At 33.7% G+C, this 15,144-nt stretch overlaps 1 protein-coding gene across 18 annotated transcripts in view; it reads left to right on the forward strand.

Moving 5' to 3' along the window:
* The window catches only part of ADGRL3 (adhesion G protein-coupled receptor L3), an 812,769-nt gene that overhangs the window by 232,902 nt on the left and 564,723 nt on the right, over window positions 1-15,144 (forward strand). The window contains exon 3 of one of the 18 annotated variants that reach the window (XM_087434375.1): window positions 600-737. The exons of the other annotated variants lie outside the window; for them this stretch is intronic. The gene's annotated coding sequence lies outside the window, so the exon portion shown is untranslated. The remainder of the gene's footprint in view (window positions 1-599; window positions 738-15,144) is intronic. 18 annotated transcript variants of the gene reach the window in all.

A 15,144-nucleotide genomic window follows, 5' to 3' on the forward strand; every position in this document is an offset into this window, starting at 1 on the left:
AATCCCTAGCTTGTCTTCTTTCCAAGCTTTTGGATTGGCCTATGGACCACCTCCTCCACTCCCCAACCTTGGCCAGATACCATGAGTGGCTTTTGTATTGATATCTGGACCCAGCCTCTGACTTGAGCTCACTTTTCTCAACCCGCTTTTTGTTCCTTTACTCCAGTTTGTGTATAGCTGGATCCCTGATGTTTCTCTCTTTCCTAATCTTTTAATAAATTCCAGGCATCTTGATCTTGGCTTTAAATCTTAATTTTTGCTGATTCTTGCATTCTGTATAATGTTTAATTTTGTAATGTGATTTTTTATTATAGACATCCCTTTGGGTCACTATTTCTCAATTCACTCAGCCTGCACATTGTTTTTTATAATTCATTATTGGCTTTTAACCAACCCAGTGTGGACTGTATTGCCGCAGGCCATACTGTGGTTATAAGCTAATCAGGAACCAGGTTTTATAATTTTCTTTCCCTTAGTAATCCCTGAGTTCTTAGAACAACCATTTTAGATTAGGCTCCTTGAACCTGTGAGATAGGATTGACAACTGACAAATTATTAAAATGTGATACTTCTGTGTGGGATTTCCTTTTACGTTTTAGGTTCTGGATCTCGGAAGGATCCTTACCCAGGCTCAATGCTGGCAGTGCTGCCCATATGAAAAGATGTATTCTGTGTGTCCTGCCTGGAGTAGTTGGAGAAAATACAGATGAGCATGCTGAAAGTCAGAGAAGATTGATGTAAGGCAAGGGCAATCTTGTTTCCGTTATATCCCCAGAATTTCGCTCAGTGGCCTGCACAGAGCAGTAATACATATTGGCTGAAATCACCAATAGTGTGCTGATAAAATCTTCCCATGCTTCCTTCTCGGTTGTAAACAACCAGGTGTGTATTTATTTAACTTCTTGTAGGCCTAGGCTAGAACAGAAAATATATTTCCTAGCAAATTGTTTGCTGTTAAAAAGCTGAAAAAAATAACTATTAAGGAGAAGTGGACACAGGGACAATAATGAGAGAGATAAGACTTGGGGAAATAATTCTAAGCAGGCTGGTGTCCAAGAATGAGCCTATTTGAGGAATTTTGGGCAAGTTATTTTATCTCTCTGTGCCTCAGTTTCTGTCCTTGTTTGTGAAATGAAAATAACAAAAGCACTTCATAGATTCTTGTGAAATGTATATAAAGTGCTTAGAAGACTTCTCAGCGTATGCATCGTTTGATCAGTGTTACACCCTACATCCTGCGGACTTCAGATAATTTAGTTGAAATTTGATTCAGATGTATATCATTAGCAGCTTTAAAGGCAAAAATGGCAGCGGAGGTTGGGTGTAGGGAAGTTGAAATTGGCAATACATCTTTTTTGCCAACTGCTGAGGGTAGTTGGGGTTTATGGGTTAACTCACCACATAATAAATTGAAGTGTTCATGTAGTCACTTAGCTTTTTCATTAGAGCTAGCTTTTTAGCTCATCCTGACAAATATTTAGTAAGAACACTTGATAAATCACTTTTAGAATTTGGAGTGATGTTGTTTGAATGTGGCAGACCATAGAATAATGTACATGTAGGGAAAAATAATGTACTGATTTTCCAGTTGTTTGGAGTCTTTGAGCACAGGTGTTTATAATCTATAGAGTGTATAGTTTGCTGAGAATAAGAGAGTATGGATTGATAAATTGCCCCTCCTTTCCCTAAAATGAAACAAAAAGAAGGGATTTGAAAGCCTGTAGAATAATATTATTTTTTATTTTTTGCTTTCTCTTTGCTAGTGTTCCATTTGATTTTTTTCGTAGCACTACAATTTCAAAGCCTATAAACAAAATATTTAATCACATGATATTTTTGGACAACTTTTTCATGTGTACTGTTTTCTAATATTTGCAGGATTGTCATGTACAGATGAGCATTTTGTTTACTGTACAAGTCAAGGAGGCAAATAAAGCCTGAAACTCAGATTCTGCTTTCACTTCTGAAGGCATGTGTCTAGTATGGGGCTGAGTGTGCACAGATGGGGCATCTTTTTTTGTTGGGTGCAGAAGACTGGCCTTGAGCTAACATCCGATGCCAATCTTCCTCTGGGCTAACATCCATGCCCATCTTCCTCTACTTTATATGAGGCACTGTCACAGCATGGCTTGACAAGTCGTGCTTTGGTGAGCGCCCAGGATCCCAACCTGCAAACCCCGGGCTGCCGAAGCAGAGCGTGGGCACTTAACGACTGTGCCAGGGGGCCCGCCCCAGGCATTTTTTTTTTAATGAATTTGCACAAAGTTATTCTATGGGCTAACAGCAGCCCTGAATATTTGGGTCTGACATTCATCTAATGTACACATGACAATAAGCATTAGATATTATAATTGAATTCTCCATTGCAAATGTGTTGTGTCCTAGAGTTATTCAGTGGCAGTTAACAATTGTTCTATAGAGGTACTTTTACAAACGGATATGGCTTGCCCTTACACTCATCTTTTAATTCTTTGGAAAAAATTCTTCTTAGACATTTCATTATTCTCCTTTAATTAACTTCAACAAATGAAGATGAATTGTACAATTTTAATCATGACTAGGATGCAGTTTTGTAATGTAGACCTAGAGTTGAAGGTTAAGATCTGCTTATTTCTCTTTATTGCTTTAGATTGATAAGATATTCAAACAATTTATAATAAAGGTCCTAGTAGAGCGTTAAGAGAAAAAGCCAGATTATAAGGGGTTAATGAGTGATTTCTTTGTGAGAAAATGGAAATCATTTGTGTATTTTTTGTGTGTGTGTGTGAAGAAGATCAGCCCTGAGCTAACATCTGATGCCAATCCTCCTCTTTTTCGCTGAGGAAGATTGGCCTTGGGCTAACATCCATGCCCGTCTTCCTCTACTTTATGTGGGACTCTGCCACAGCATAGCTTGACAAGCGGTGCGTCACTGTGCGCCCGGGATCCGAATCTGCAAACCCTGGGCCACCACAATAGAGCATGCACACTTAACCGCTGCGCCACCAGGCCGGCCCCTGTATTGCTTTTTCACATACAAGACAAGCAAGGGGAATTTAGTCAAATATGAAAAATATGAAGGAATGATTTTTTTAAGTTCAAACTTTCTAGAAGGAATAGGAATCCTATAGTTTCCTTTTCCTTAATTGTGAATATGCTGAGATTTCCAGCCTTTTTATATACCACTGCTGGGGTTTGAATTCTGGCTTACTACTTGGTGGTTGTGTATATTTACTTTGTGCCATGATTTCCCAAATTATAAAATGAGGGTGATAATTGTAGATACCACATAGATTTTTGTGAGGTTTAAATGTCATAATGTACATAAAGAAATAAGAACAGTGCTGGTTACAAGGGAAACACTCAACATGTGAGCTATTATTCTTGTTTTTATAATTATTTATGTAGTCTTTCATCTATAAATTCAAATCAATGCTTATTTTAATAATTTATTACCATTTCCCATAGTAAGATGGTAGAAATATATACTTTTTTTTCACTTTTAGTCTTACATTCAATAATAATTTTGGAGTTTTGGAAGTTTTAAGTAATAAATGGATAAATGTGTGACACACAAGTGCCCCAAGAATTCACTTTTTAAAGGGAAGTTATTGCATTATCATTACCTTCACCATAATCAATTAGTAATTTATAATGGCATATATTCTACCAGTGCAGGTCTATTTTTGGTTATATTTTTAGAGATTTTCTAAGGCTATATCAATATTAGTATTTTTAAAAGATCTAGTGGTTAATGAAACAATTCAGGGAAATTAAAAAATGGTGGCCTAAAATTACATTATAGCCTATTAAAAACATAAATGTTTATTCTATTCAGACCAACCTTTGAGTGACTGTATACCACGTTGTCTTGGGCAAGACCGCAGACACAAGTCTGTTGGGCTTTTAAGCCTTTACTATTCTTCCTAGGCCCCAATAGACTGGTTATTGATGAGCCATAAGAACAAAAATCTAAATAAGACAATTATTATTTTGGGTTAGTCAGATATCACATTGCTTTTTCTAACAGACATCATGCCTAGAAAAACACTATCATGTCCTTTTCCTTGTAATACTGTTTACATTTTCTAATATGATTGTTAAGTGTGCTGGAGAAACTCGGGTTGCCATGGACTAGTATTAATTGTATTCACTGAAGGTTTGAATATGAATACTTTACCTGTGGTTGGTTTCTAGAGTCCTTATTTAGTCAGCTAAGAATTAGGTAAGAAAAAAAATTTTAGCTAAAGAAATTACATGTTCCAGTTCTCTAGATGGTAACTTGCTGTGTGAACATACTTTAAGTAATTATAAGTTAGAGAGTATTACATACGACAGAGTGCTATGTTCGTGGTCCACACTGGGCATCTAAGAAATTGTGTGATTTGGAGCAAGTCATATTCCTTTATTGGGTCTAGTTATTCTTTGAATAAATAGGTGAGACTCAATTAGGGTGTTCAAACTATATCTTTCTAGTCACACAGTTCTGCGTTTATTTTTTTCATCCAAATGCTGTAAGTCACTAAAAAGAGAAAAGAAATAAAAGTATGATCCCTGAATTAGAGCTGTCCAGTTCCCCCTGTCTTTAAATTCTAAGTGCTCTAAATAAATAATTTAATTCCTTAACAATTTCTTCAGTGTCTTATTTAAAAAGGGAGGAAAGATAAACTCCTACCATGGACATGGTTTTCTCTAAAAATATCCCCTGATTATTTGCTTTATTAGTCTTTGCTGTTAGTCCTATTTTTTATGAAGCTAGATATCCATTGGGAGTTTCATACCTTACATTACAAGGTTTATCTTTTTCTATTCTTTTACATTAAATTCTTTGTGTCTTGTTGTATAAATGTGTTTTTCAATGTGTTTCTTGTTATATAACACAATTGTAAGTGACAATATATAGTTTAGTCTTACATTTTATCCAACTTGTCAATCTCTGTCTGTTTAATTGGCATATTGAGTCCATTTACAGTTAATATAATTATTGATATATTTTGGTTTAAGACTATTATGTTAATGATTGATTTCCGTTTGCCCTGTCTGCTTTTTTTTCTCTCAGTTTGTTTTAAATACAATTGTTTATTATAGAAATCAATGTTTAATAAAGTGGTCTGATGAAAAATAAAGATAAAAAATTTTCTTATATATAGCTTTCTTATGTATAGGCAAAAGAAGTTTGAAATTTTACTGTAGGAATTTCCATACACTACAGCCTTAAACATTTCAAACATCTATGAATAACCCTAATAAGAAATATTTGAAAACCATCTGAATAACACTATAAAAATTTGAAAAGATACCTAAAACAAGACTTTACCAAATGGAGAGATATACCCTGTTCCCAGAAGGGAAGAGTAAATATGAAAAAAAGATGTTGATTATCAACTTACGTATATTTACAGAGTTGCACAATTATAATGGTATTAAAGTTTGACAAGATTATTTTAAATTTAATCTGAAAGTGTAAATAGATGAAAAAAAAGTTAGTGACCAGTTAGTGAGCACTTATTGTTTGCTGACTATTGCATTCATTATCTAATTTAATAATTTAAATATTTTTAAAGGAATGAATTTGCTACAAGAATAGTCAGACAAATCATTAGACTAGATAGCCCAGAAACAGACCCTACTATATATATACATCACCTAATTATGTGATAAAATAGATGACTCAAATATATAGAAAATAGATTGAAGTATTTAAAAAGTGTTCCTCTGAAAATTTGTTAGATATTTCTATAAAAATCCATTGACCCTCTTTCATACCATATAACTAATAAATTATAGATGGTTTAAAGATGTAAGTGTAAAGATATAGCATTTTAATGAGGAAAAAAGGGCATAATACTACTTATATCTGAATGGTGAAGAATTTTATAAACTTACATATAATGATAAATATCACCAAGGCTGTACAATCACTGTGTTGAATGTCAATAGATTCAACAATTTCCAGATTGATGGATAGACCAGCTCAGATGCCACCAAGGTAAGTAAAAGAGTTTACTTACTTACCTAATATATTTAAAAGACTCTCAGAGCAGTCCAGATGCAGGGTAGAGAAAGGGAGAATATTTTCTAGTGTAAATGGACATTCAAACTTTGAACTCAAATTCCTCACCAAAGGATACAGAGGTGCAGAAAATAACATCTCATTGAGTGAGGATTACATTATGCCGTCCTGGAAGCCCAACTGTAATCTTCAGACTCTCTTTCTATATGTATACATATGTTTATATGTTTGGACTAGACCAACACATAGCCTAATCTGGACTTATTCTGGAAACACATCAACTGGCCAGCAGCCCCCTTTAGTCATTTCTGATCTTAGTGGAACAAGAACAGGGATTGGTTTTCCAGAAGTCACACAAGTCATGGTAACAAGCAGACCAACTAAAGGATTTTACTACAATAGACTAAAGTTAATATGTACTCAATTTTGATTTTGCATTACTTTATTTTCAAAGCCTTTGCCTTCTCCCTACACAAAAGAAATCACTTGTTGTGATGGATGTTAGATACGTTGTGCAGATTCCTCCTCTTTAGCACTGGTTCCCTCAGTTGCCTGGAGTGTGGCTGCTTTGGGCTGACAGTTCAATCTCTCTGCAGAAATATCCCTTAGGCACGGAATTGCCTTACTCAAGGTTATGTCTCTGTCCTCGGGAGGTCTTCCTCCAGTGAGTGGTCAATACTAGGGTACCCAGACTCTCTCCTTTGCCTCATTGCACGCCTACCCTCAGGGGCCATCTTGCCTCTCATTCTCCCTGAGAACTGTCCCTGGGAATAGGCTGAACTCTTATCACAGTTCAACCTTGCCCTCTGCTCAGCTCTGTTTCCCTCACTCCCTCTTGAGTGCTGTTCCCAGTAACCCTACTGCAAAAATATCTTGGACTCAGAGTCTGCCTCCCAGAGAATCTGACCTAGAACACTATTCACATTTATGATAATATTCCAAATCTTGCAGCTGTTGTCTCAGTTTTTGTTGATCCCTGGAGCAGGAAGACAAACTTGTTCTTTGTTGAACTTGTGGTGATAATGTTTGAGAATCTTTTAAATGTACCTTGCTTGGTGCTTGAAATCATCCTTAGCTTCTTGTCAACCATTAACAGGATTTTAAGGCACAAAACATGTAAGTCTAATCCTATATTTTCCTCATTCCCACTAAAATTGTAGGCATAACTATAGTGAATATGATATGTCCAAAATCCATTTTGAGATTTGGAACATTTGTGATGTGAACTCTCATGATATACTTTCTTACCTAATTGTATAGGCAAGTGAGACAGCTCTTATTTCACAAATGCCTGGAACAAAAATGCCAGCATATAAAATAGCTTGGCAATTGATGGAAGATTTCTTATTATTATTTTCCTGAGTTTTTAAATTCTATTGTATAGACTGCTTAGGAAATATTTACCGTAAGTTTCATATTGATTTTCCAGTAACTCAAACAGAAAGACAGGCATTGATTACATGATTAGAAGTCATATACTGAATTATAATAAGTGATAAAGACCATAGGTGCTAATGTAGTTCAGAAGTATCATAGTGTGATTGGGAAGGATTCATAAAAGAGAAGAGACTAGGTCAGCAGTGAAAGATTTGGAAACAACCATGCGAGATCATTCTGAGTAAGGTCAGTTAAGACGGTGGTAGGTTGTGAAGGGTTTTGAATATTAGTCTAAGGATGTTGAACTTTATATTTTAGGCAGTGTGAAGTTTTAAAGGATTTAAGGGATAAGTAACATGTGAGAAATATATTGTAGATTAAAAAAGATGAATTGGTAGAGGAAGAGAATGGTGGAAGGGTCCCCATTTAGGAAGCGATCTCAATAATGTAGGACGGAGGTCTACTTGATTGTCATATTCTTGATTTAATTATTCAAAACGTTTACAAATATGTTTATGTTTCATACCCTTTGGATTGATTCCTGGGGGCAACTATTGAGAGGATTATCTCAGATTATTGTGTAACTGACAAACCAAATCACATTATTGTGTAACTAACAGTTGGATTTTGGCCTGTTTTGTCACAAAATTAACGTTTTGGTTTGTAATGGATAGCGTATCAATTAAAATCAAAACAATCACCGAAGTCCACAGGTTAAATATATTTCTTTCTCCTTAGCTACATTGCCTCTAAGTTTATTACAGGAGGAAATTAAATTGTTCTGGCAGTATTTATACTTTACAAAGCCATGTTGGTTCTACCTAGTACCTCACGCTTGTGCAGATAATTGAAAATTGAGTTGAACTCAACGGGTATACATCAATCTATAACTTATAATTATTGACCATTTCTTATGCAAAGACATAGTTTTACATCCACTATATTGAGGAACTTCTGCTAGCCTCCACTAACTTCCTTATTTCATTTAAGAAACATTATAATAGGTAGTAGCACTAGGAATAATATCATCTAAAAGTTGCATAAGTACCTGTACACAAAGATATTATGTGTGTAGAGCAATATATATAAAGTATATATATAAAGATATATGTCTCTATATATTTACTTGAATTGCTTTCAAATTGCTATCATTGTTCAATTGTTCATTTTAATTGAATTAGTGTGGGTGATCCAGATAGCTTGTATTTCAAACTTGAGCAAATGTTTTTGTATCTGTAGTTCACTTGTTTTAGATCCTATGAACTTCACATTTGCTAAGAATGTTCCTTGTTTCCCATGTGGTTGATTGAAATAAATGATATCACCTTTTAAGCTAAGATACCTATGATTCCAAAACAGGCTTGTATCTTCCTGATTCCTAGCTATTTCACATAATTGTAAATGAGAAATTATTAAAAGCTGTGTGACTTATGTAAGTGAAGATCCATTTATGTTAACAGAGGTTTGATTAAGAGGTAGCTAACAAGTAAAACCTTGAAGTGTAAAGCTGGGAAAAGAACTAAAAATACAGATAAATCAAGTTGAATGTATGATTTTACTTTTAGATTTGTCATAGAGAAATAATTTCTATGATGTTGAATTTGTTGATAGTGCTGTGGGGTTGATTCCAACTCCTAGTGACCCTGTATACAGCAGAGCGGGACCTTCCTGGGTCTTTTTGTGCCATCTTCTCACCTTCTGGTGCCGTATCAGACAATGCTCCACTGCTATTCATACGGTTTTTATGGCCAGTTTTTTCAGAAGTGGGTGGCCAGGTCCTTCTTCTTAGTCTGTTTTAGTCAGGAAACTCCACTGAAACCTGTCCACTGTTGGTGACCCTGCTGTTGTTTGAAATACTGGTGGCATAGCTTTCTTCGTCACAGCAACACGCAGCCACCACAGTATGACAACTGACAGATGGGTGGTGTGATTCCCTGACTGGAGGACAACCCGGGCTGTGGTAGTGAGAACCCCAAATCTTAACCACTAGACCAGCAGGGCTGCCTGTTGTATTAAATACTGGCCAAGATTTTTACAAATATGTAGCAAAACTATGAAAGATATATGTAAAGGTTTTCTTTTTTTTTTTTTTAGCTGAGGAGGATTCACCCCGAGCTAACATCTGTTGCTAATCTTCCTTTTTTTGCTTGAGGAATATTAGCCCTGAGTTAACATCTGTGCCAGTCTTCCTCTATTTTGTATGTGGGTCGCCGCCACAGCGTGGCTGATGGGTGGTGTAGGTCTGCACCCAGGATCTGAACCCACGAACCCAGCGCACCTAAGTGGAGCACACCAAACTTAACCACTATGCCATGGGGCCAGCCCCTAAAGATATTTTTTTAAAGAAAACTTTCCCATTCCATCTTTTAATACCAACGACTCTTTTTGGTTCTATTCATATAGTGAAAGATATTACCCATTAATAGTATTATTGTTTCTTAATTATTTTCTTTCCTCAGCGTTCCTGTTTTGTTTCATATTCTTATTCTTTTCTCTAGTAATAGTCTTTAGGGCTATTGTTGTATTGTTAGTGTTAGATAAGAAAAAATTGCATAGATGACCTTGGTAGAAATTACTATAAAATTAGTTATTTGTGAGAAATAAGAATCTTATGTAGAACTCATAAAGGAATGATTAAAACAAAATGTAAGGTTTATTTCTGCAAATAGATAAGTAGTGACTGTTGTATATGCAAACTTTTGCTTTCATATATCTTCTATTTATTTTTATTTTCATATTTATGGTAACTTTTTTCATCTTTAAAAATTATACCAAATCAGTTTCTGCAATTTGACTATTATTTTCCCTGTACTGAGCATATGGTAGGCTCTCACTCTGGTTAATGAATTTTTAAAAATGAACAATGTTAATTTTCATTGTTTTGATTAAGCTTAAACCTAATGAGTGTGTGATATAGTAATGGTATATAGTTAACCTTCATCACACACATGTCTATGGTAATATCAATATACACAACTTGTTTCTCCCACATTGATCACCTACATAAGAATCTATTTTGCTTTCAAATATGAGTTTGTTATGCAAGCCAAATATTTAAATGATAAATTTAAATATTTAAATCAAGTGATAAGAACTTATAAACATAAAGCACATGCTTCCTAAACCTTCAAGACCAGCTGAAATTCAATCATTTCTCTCTTTAATCTGTAAGTTAGTTTTTTATTTTTCTGTTTATTAGTTTATTAATGTGGCTTTTTGAAATAAACTTTCCCTGTAATTCTTTGAGATTTAGGAGGTACTATTTATTTATACATATCATTTATTTTATAAAATCTTGATTAATGATTTTGAATCTCCTATTGGCCAAATATGTATCACATATATTTTACTGTGAATCCATATAAAAGATGTTTATTTGTAAATTTTTATCTTTACTCCTTCCTTCCTCTGTTACCCACCTGCAAGGCAGAAATGTTGCTAGACATAAAGAAAATATTCAAGAGTGGAATATTATTATTATTATTATTATTGGATATTTTTTCTTCTCTTCGTGAGGTTTGGAATTTAAGGCTACATAAAGACATAGGCTCCTTTCTTTCTCTAAATGATCATTTCTAATAAAATAGCAAAAATAGAAAATGTAGGTGACAATGTATTTTAAAATCGGTAACCTAAAATATATATAGACCTGTTTTGAGGATCAGACATAAGTGATTTTGTTCTACTCAGGCCCTCCTTGCACACCCAATTCCAGTTGTGAATGGCAGCCCATAGGTAGTGCTGTGGGGAGAGGGGCAAGTGTCAGGATTGCTATGACTTTATAATGGCTTGCTGTTTTCCATAGCTTCACCTAAAAACAAAGCAGCACATTTTATACTATGTTTTTTCTGAACTGTCACTTATCCTTAATTTTGTATATTCCACACCACACAAGCTAATGTTTTGTTTAGGAATAAAGTTATTATTGCTCACAATTTTTGCTAGGCTATTTTAATCGACAATTTTGTGATTTGACATTAATAAAGAGTTCTTGGAAAAGTTACTTCCAGGATTTAAAATTGCTCTTGAAGATAGTAATAGCTTTCTTCTTGCAATTATAGATCACTTACAATAGCAGCCAGTATGTAGACTTTAAAGTGTTTTTAAGCTTGTTGTGGTGAAAAATCCATTATTGCTACATTTTTCTGAGAAAGTACTTGGACATGAAAAGACTTAAAACCATGTCTAGACATATTAATTTCAAATATCAATTTGCTGTGAAGAACAAGGACAATAAGATATTCTTGAAAAGGAGCTGAATATGCATGACAACACAAAGCTTAAACAAATATAATTTCTAAGAAACATTTATAATGGAGAAATAAAATGTAGTGGTGAAGAGAAAGGATGTGCACCAGTCATGTTTCAAATCCTGGCTCTGCCAGCCACTGGTTGAGTGGCTGTTCCTCAGTCTATTTACATACAGATGAGGGATACTAAGAGTGGTTACTTTGTAAGGTTGTTGTGAATGTTAAATGAGTTATATGGAAAGTGCTCAGCTAGCCTGGTTGCTTATCCTGGAATTACAATTCTTCCTGTAGCTCTGAATAGCATGAGGTTTTAATTAAATAAGTCCCACAACTAAGGTTCACCTTAACTTAGTGGCCTTGGAAAAGAAGTGAAGAAAATCTGTACTTCTGCGTTCAGAATACTGGTTTCATTGAGAGAAAAAAAAAAGATATCTTGAAGAAAAATAAGTGCTTTTGGTCAATGATTTTCTTTATTTTTTTTCGCTTGAGTTGTTTTTCATTCTTACCTTTTTTCTTTTAGGATAATATTTAGTTAACTTTTAACATGACACAAATATTTTGCACTTTAAATTTACTTGAAAATACAGATTTATTTTTAAAACAAAACAATGAGAATGTATGCAAACAGGATGTTGGTTTTTTTGGTGAGAAGTATGATATATTATTATAGCATACTGAAGTGGGAAGAGCTTGATGTATAACCCTGGATAGTTAATATGAATAAATCATACATTATGACAGTAAGCTTTTCTGAGATTTAGAATACTTTATTTTGCATATAGTCAGAATGAATTTGGCTGAACAAGTGGTAGCTTTTTGTTTGTGTGCATACATGTGTGTTGTATATATATACACGTATAGTCTTTAGTCTTTCGTCTATGTAGACTCATATACAAATACTTTTTTCTATCACAGACTAGACACTCATACACATATATGATTGGACAGAATGGAGGATGTTCTTTTCCTTAATTTGCACATGAGAGGATCATCTGTGTTTGGAATTTCTTTTCTTGAGAGCTCACTCTACCAGGAAGTCATAAATGCCTTTCGCATTGGAAATCCTTCCTCAATGACAATGGTATTACAGATTAAAGATGATAAATTTCATTACATGGCTAGTAATGTATTTTATCTGTTTGTTAAAGCAAAACAAAACAAAAATAAAAAACAAAAATTCTTTAAAAAACCACTTAATGATCTTGAACTAAGTTTTACTTGGTTTTTCTTTTGTATACCTAAATATAATCACTCAAAAGTAATGATGGTGGGGTAGGGAAAGAACGTTTTTAGATTTGAAGCACTTCAAAGAGGTTATTTCCTAATTAGTGATGATTCTTAAGGAGAGGGAAGATCACATGAAGGTTGGAGGAGTGGACAAGGCAGTGGGAATAGCATCAAAGCAATATTATTAAAAGTTGAAAAGGAGAATTCATCATAACTTTGGAATTTTTCAAAGTTGAAAATGTTTTCCTATGACAAGGTTATAGATAAGGACACTTGTAACTAGAAAAAGTAAAAATATGGTGAGAGCTTAGCTGTATCTTGAAGCTGGATGCTGAAGCTAGAATATTTTAAATAATTTATTAAACAAATTTACTGAGCATCAGCCACGAGTCAGGCCCTAAGATTGTAGGTGTGAACAAAACAGACAGAAAACATCATTCTCTTGGAATTTATGTTTGATCAAGGGAAGTAAACTATTAAACAAATATTTGTAAGTATAATAAATAGCGTTATCATATTAATAGTCCAGAACTATTCAACTCTGCTATTCTATTCTACCGTATTCTCTTCTAGTCTACTGTATTCTATTCTATGTATTCTATTTCATTCCACTCCACTCTATTCTTTACTTGATTCTAATTTAAGAAGAAATATTTCCAGATAATAGCCCTACTCTACTTAACAAAACACGTTCTTTTGCATCATTGAGATATTTGAAATTGAATAAACCTGTCACTTGAGAATTAGATGTAAAGCACCTTTGATCAATAACAGCCTAGAGATACATGTTTAGTTATTTATTCAACAAAAAACCAGTTTTCACATGGGTACTAGGAGTTTTGTCTGTTTCATTCACTTGATGTTTACCAAATTGTGTGTTAGTTCCACATATATTTAATAATAAAACAAACCAGATATTTGAACAAAATATTATAAAACAAACCCTAAAAGTACTCAAAGCCTTAGCTATTTAACTAGCCTTTTATTCCATACCCGCTGCTTGTCTTTGTTGTGTAACTCAGGCAGATCAAATGTAAAAGTAAAACACAGCCTCTGAAGTTTTGGGAACAAGTTCAAGACAAACAAAATGATATGTGGCTCAGATAAAACTATGTAGGGATACTTTTGAGGCTAGAAGAGATAAATAAGAGTTTTGAAATGAAGTGTGTTGAGGTAGGTCTCGAAATATGCATAAGTTATCAGAAGGAGAAGATGAGAAATGACTTTCCATTTATCGGTTAAAATTTAGTCATACAAATTTTATTATTATATGGTAAAATTTAGGGAGTTATATAACTCAATTTCTCTTCTAAAATTTTTTCATGTTTTTCTTCCAATGAATATCATTTATTCATATTTTGATTTACTTCTTTTTAGTCTTTTGAAAAAATATGTACCTATGACTTTTTTTTCTGATATATAATTTTTATGGACCAGAATACATGTACAGTTTGTGTCTTTTACTTAAATTAATATATCATGAAGTACTTTCCTTGCCCTTAAATATTTTTCAGAATGTGATTCAGTGGCTGTTTCCATTGTTTTTAAAAAGCCCATCTCCCTTTATTAAACCACAGTTTGAAAATATATAATTGCCCAAATTAATAATAATTTTTTCCAGAAGTAAAGTAGACTTAGTAGTTAAAAAAGTTACTTCACAAGGTTGCTTGTAGTCATTCTCAAATATTTAGGAGTTAGCATCTGGTAGTCATAGCGCTTACTTTGGAAAATTATGGGAAATTGATTATTAAACATTAAGTAAATAAATATCATTTTCATTAACTCACCATCTCATACATTAAGGAAAAATTCAAGAGAAATTTGAAATTCAGAAAATTCTATCCATTAGCTTATTCTTTTCTCTGAATACAGTTTTGATAGGAGAACACTTAGCTTAGATCTGTAATAGTCATGTTCTACAGTAGCTTGGTTTGAAAACCTCTGTTAAAATGCAGATTACATAGTGTTGAATAATGGGAACTTAATCAAATTAATGGGGCTTTAATTTACATTTTTAATCCCTTCTGACTTGTTTCTTGTTCTTTGTGACTGAGCAGATTCAGTATATTATTTTAAATTGGGACCTGAATTGGCGGTTAAGATTCATGTGTTCGCTTTTAAGGTCTGCTACTATATGCGTGAATTTTAGGAAGGTCATTTAACAGCTCTTATTTTACTGATTTGCAAAATGATTAGATTGGACAAGGTTGGAATTTCATAGTTATTCTTGAAGACCTTGAGTTTCTGTATAAAGTTTTCTGTGTATATGTATATATATGCAGATTTTTGGCCTGGAGT

Source organism: Ceratotherium simum, chromosome 8 (genome assembly GCF_057802395.1).
Source record: "Ceratotherium simum simum isolate JZ-2026a chromosome 8, ASM5780239v1, whole genome shotgun sequence".
Classification (NCBI taxonomy): domain Eukaryota; kingdom Metazoa; phylum Chordata; class Mammalia; order Perissodactyla; family Rhinocerotidae; genus Ceratotherium; species Ceratotherium simum.